Genomic DNA, 5,941 nt, shown 5'->3' on the forward strand with positions numbered 1-5,941 from the left:
GGCGGCTGAGCGGGACCACGGTCCAACCTCTGGAGGGTTCTGCACCGAAAAACAGACTCAGACTCAGTCAGACTGGTTCTGGAACTGGACCGGTTCGAAAGAACCCAAATCAATGCTCAGGATGTCAGTGCATCAGAACCAAATCGTAGCATTAGAACCAATTCCTAGTATCAGAACCAATTCCTAGTATCAGAACCAATTCCTAGTATCAGAAACAATTCCTAGTATCAGAACCGATTCCTAGTATCAGAACCGAACTGCAGCATCAGAACCAATTCCTAGTATCAGAACCGATTCCTAGTATCAGAACCGAACTGCAGCATCAGAACCAATTCCTAGTATCAGAACCGATTCCTAGTATCAGAACCGATTCCTAGTATCAGAACCGAACTGCAGCATCAGAACCAATTCCTAGTATCAGAACCGATTCCTAGTATCAGAACCGATTCCTAGTATCAGAACCGAACCGCAGCATCAGAACCGATTCCTAGTATCAGAACTGATTCCTAGTATCAGAACCGAACCGCAGAATCAGAACTGAACCGCAGTATCAGAACCGAACCGCAGAATCAGAACTGAACCGCAGTATCAGAACCGAACCGCAGTATCAGAACCGAACCGCAGTATCAGAAACGAGCCGCAGCATCAGAACCGATTCCGAGTATCAGAACTGATTCCTAGTATCAGAACCGAACCGCAGAATCAGAACTGAACCGCAGTATCAGAACCGAACCGCAGTATCAGAACCGAACCGCAGCATCAGAACCGATTCCGAGTATCAGAACCGAACAGCAGCATCAGAACTGAACCGCAGTATCAGAACTGAACCGCAGTATCAGAACTGAACCGCAGTATCAGAACCGAACCGTAGCATCAGAACCGAACCGTAGCATCAGAACAAATTCCTAGTATCAGAACCGATTCCTAGTATCAGAACCGAACCACAGCATCAGAACTGAACCGCAGTATCAGAACCGAACCGCAGTATCAGAATCGAACTGCAGCATCAGAACCGAGTCCTAGTATCAGAACCGATTCCTAGTATCAGAACCGAACCGCAGCATCAGAACTGAACCGCAGTATCAGAACCGACTCCTTGTATCAGAACTGAACTGCAGTATCAGAACCGATACCTAGTCTCAGAACCGAACCGCAGCATCAGAACTGAACCGCAGTATCAGAACTGAACCGCAGCATCAGAACTGAACCGCAGCATCAGAACTGAACAGCAGTATAAGAACCGATTCCTTGTATCAGAACTGAACCGCAGCATCAGAACCGTTTCCTAGTATCAGAACCGAACCGCAGCATCAGAACTGAACCGCAGTATCAGAACCGATTCCTAGTATCACAACCGAACCGCAGCATCAGAACTGAACCGTAGTATCAGAACCGAACCGCAGCATAAGAACCGATTCCGAGTATCAGAACTGATTCCTAGTATCAGAACCGAACCGCAGAATCAGAATTGAACCGCAGTATCAGAACCGAACCGCAGCATCAGAACCGATTCCGAGTATCAGAACCGAACCGCAGCATCAGAACTAAACCGCAGTATCAGAACCGAACCGCAGCATCAGAACTGAATCACAGTATCAGAACCGATTCCCTGTAGCAGAACTGAACCGCAGCATCAGAACTGAACCGCAGTATCAGAACCGAACCGTAGCATCAGAACCGAATCGTAGCATCAGAACAAATTCCTAGTGTCAGAACCGATTCCTAGTCTCAGAACCGAATAACAGCATCAGAACTGAACCGCAGTATCAGAACCGAACCGCAGTATCAGAACCGAGTCCTAGTATCAGAACCGATTCCTAGTATCAGAACCGAACCGCAGCATCAGAACTGAACCGCAGTATCAGAACCGAACCGCAGCATCAGAGCTGAACCGCAGCATCAGAACCGATTCCTAGCATCAGAACCGATTCCTAGTATCAGAACCGAACCGCAGCATAAGAACTGAACCGCAGTATCAGAACCAAACCGCAGTATCAGAACCGAACTGCAGCATCAGAACCGATTCCTAGTATCAGAACTGATTCCTAGTATCAAAACCGAACCGCACCATCAGAACTGAACCGCAGTATCAGAACCGATTCCTAGTATCAGAACCGATTCCTTGTATCAGAACTGAACCACAGTATCAGAACCGATTCCTAGTATCAGAACCGAACCGCAGCATCAGAACTGAACCGCAGTATCAGAACCGAACCGCAGTATCAGAGCCGAACCGCAGCATCAGAACCAATTCCTAGTATCAGAAACAATTCCTAGCATCAGAAACAATTTCTAGTATCTGGAAACAATTCCTAGTATCAGAACCGATTCCTAGTATCAGAACCGAACTGCAGCATAAGAACCGATTCCTAGTATCAGAACCGAACCGCACCATCAGAACTGAACCGCAGTATCAGAACCGATTCCTAGTATCAGAACCGATTCCTTGTATCAGAACTGAACCACAGTATCAGAACCGATTCCTAGTATCAGAACCGAACCGCAGCATCAGAACTGAACCGCAGTATCAGAACCGAACCGCAGTATCAGAGCCGAACCGCAGCATCAGAACCAATTCCTAGTATCAGAACCGATTCCTAGTATCAGAACCGAACCGCAGCATCAGAACCGATTCCCAGTATCAGAACCGAACTGCAGCATCAGAACCGATTCCTAGTATCAGAACTGATTCCTAGTATCAGAACCGAACCACAGCATCAGAACTGAACCGCAGTATCAGAACCGAACCACAGTATCAGAACCAAACCGCAGCATCAGAACCGATTCCTAGTATCAGAACCAATTCCTAGTATCAGAACCGAACCGCAGCATCAGAACAAATTCCTAGTATCAGAACCGAACCGCAGTATCAGAACCGATTTCTAGTATCAGAACCGAACCACAGCATCAGAACTGAACCGCAGTATCAGAACCGAACCGCAGCATCAGAACCGATTCCTAGTATCAGAACCAATTCCTTGTATCACAACTAAACCGCAGTATCAGAACCGATTCCTTGTATCAGAACTGAACCGCAGTATCAGAACCGATTTCTAGTATCAGAACCGAACCACAGCATCAGAACTGAACCGCAGTATCAGAACCGAACCACAGTATCAGAACCAAACCGCAGCATCAGAACCGATTCCTAGTATCAGAACCGATTCCTAGTATCAGCACTGAACCGCAGCATCAGAACTGAACCGCAGTATCAGAACCGATTCCTAGTATCAGAACCGAACCGCAGCATCAGAACTGAACCACAGAATCAGAACCGAACCGTAGCATCAGAACCGAACCGCAGCATCAGAACCGTAGCATCAGAACCGAATCCTAGTTTCAGAACCGATTCCTAGTATCAGAACTGAACCGCAGTATCAGAACCGATTCCTAGTGTCAGAACCGATTCCTTGTATCAGAACCGAACCGCAGCATCAAAACTGAACCGCAGTATCAGAACCGATTCCTAGTATCAGAATCGATTCCTTGTATCAGAACTGAACCACAGTATCAGAACCGATTCCTAGTATCAGAACCGAACCGCAGCATCAAAACTGAACCGCAGTATCAGAACCGATTCCTAGTATCAGAATCGATTCCTTGTATCAGAACTGAACCACAGTATCAGAACCGATTCCTAGTATATGAACCACACCGCAGCATCAGAACTGAACCGCAGTATCAGAACCGAACCGCAGCATCAGAACAAATTCCTAGTATCAGAACCGATTCCAAGTATCAGAACCGAACCGCAGCATCAGAGCTGAACCGCAGCATCAGAACCGATTCCTAGTATCAGAACCGATTCCTAGCATCAGAACCGATTCCTAGTATCAGAATCGAACCGCAGCATAAGAACCGAACCGCAGTATCAGAACCGAACCGCAGCATCAGAACTGAACTGCAGTATCAGAACCGATTCCTAGTATCAGAATCGATTCCTTGTATCAGAACTGAACCACAGTATCATAACCGATTCCTAGTATCAGAACCACAACCACAGTATCAGAACCGATTCCTAGTATCAGAACCACACCGCAGCATCATAACTGAACCGCAGTATCAGAACAGAACCGCAGCATCAGAACAAATTCCTAGTATCAGAACCGATTCCAAGTATCAGAACCGATTCCTAGCATCAGAACCGATTCCTAGCATCAGAACCGATTCCTAGTATCAGAATTGAACCGCAGCATAAGAACCGAACCGCAGCATCAGAACTGAACTGCAGTATCAGAACCGATTCCTAGTATCAGAACCGAACCGCAGCATCAGAACCGAACCGTAGCATCAGAACCGAATCCTTGTATCAGACCTGAACCGCAGTATCAGAACCGATTACTAGTATCAGAACCGATTCCTTGTATCAGAACTGAACCGCAGTATTAGAACCGATTCCTAGTATCAGAACCGAACCGCAGCATCAGAACTGAACCGCAGCATCAGAACTGAACCGCAGTATCAGAACTGAACTGCAGTATTAGAACCGAACCGCAGCATCAGAACCGAACTGTAGCATCAGAACCGAATCCTAGAAGCAGAACCGATTCCTAGTATCAGAACCGATTCCTAGTATCAGAACCGATTCCTTGTATCAGAACTGAACCGCAGTATCAGAAACGATTCCTTGTATCAGAACCGAACCGCAGCATAAGAACTGAACCGCAGTATCAGAACCAAACCGCAGTATCAGAACCGAACTGCAGCATCAGAACCGATTCCTAGTATCAGAACTGATTCCTAGTATCAAAACCGAACCGCACCATCAGAACTGAACCGCAGTATCAGAACCGATTCCTAGTATCAGAACCGATTCCTTGTATCAGAACTGAACCACAGTATCAGAACCGATTCCTAGTATCAGAACCGAACCGCAGCATCAGAACTGAACCGCAGTATCAGAACCGAACCGCAGTATCAGAGCCGAACCGCAGCATCAGAACCAATTCCTAGTATCAGAAACAATTCCTAGCATCAGAAACAATTTCTAGTATCTGGAAACAATTCCTAGTATCAGAACCGATTCCTAGTATCAGAACCGAACTGCAGCATAAGAACAGATTCCTAGTATCAGAACCGAACCGCACCATCAGAACTGAACCGCAGTATCAGAACCGATTCCTAGTATCAGAACCGATTCCTTGTATCAGAACTGAACCACAGTATCAGAACCGATTCCTAGTATCAGAACCGAACCGCAGCATCAGAACTGAACCGCAGTATCAGAACCGAACCGCAGTATCAGAGCCGAACCGCAGCATCAGAACCAATTCCTAGTATCAGAACCGATTCCTAGTATCAGAACCGAACCGCAGCATCAGAACCGATTCCCAGTATCAGAACCGAACTGCAGCATCAGAACCGATTCCTAGTATCAGAACTGATTCCTAGTATCAGAACCGAACCGCAGAATCAGAACTGAACCGCAGTATCAGAACCGAACCGCAGTATCAGAATCGAACTGCAGCACCAGAACCGATTCCTAGTATCAGAACCAATTCCTAGTATCAGAACCGAACCGCAGCATCAGAACAAATTCCTAGTATCAGAACCGAACCGCAGTATCAGAACCGATTTCTAGTATCAGAACCGAACCACAGCATCAGAACTGAACCGCAGTATCAGAACCGAACCGCAGTATCAGAATCGAACTGCAGCATCAGAACCGATTCCTAGTATCAGAACCAATTCCTTGTATCACAACTAAACCGCAGTATCAGAACCGATTCCTTGTATCAGAACTGAACCGCAGTATCAGAACCGATTTCTAGTATCAGAACCGAACCACAGCATCAGAACTGAACCGCAGTATCAGAACCGAACCGCAGTATCAGAACCAAACCGCAGCATCAGAACCGATTCCTAGTATCAGAACCGATTCCTAGTATCAGCACTGAACCGCAGCATCAGAACTGAACCGCAGTATCAGAACCGATTCCTA

This window comes from Telmatherina bonti (assembly GCF_933228915.1).
Source record: "Telmatherina bonti genome assembly, chromosome: 1".
Classification (NCBI taxonomy): Eukaryota; Metazoa; Chordata; class Actinopteri; order Atheriniformes; family Telmatherinidae; genus Telmatherina; species Telmatherina bonti.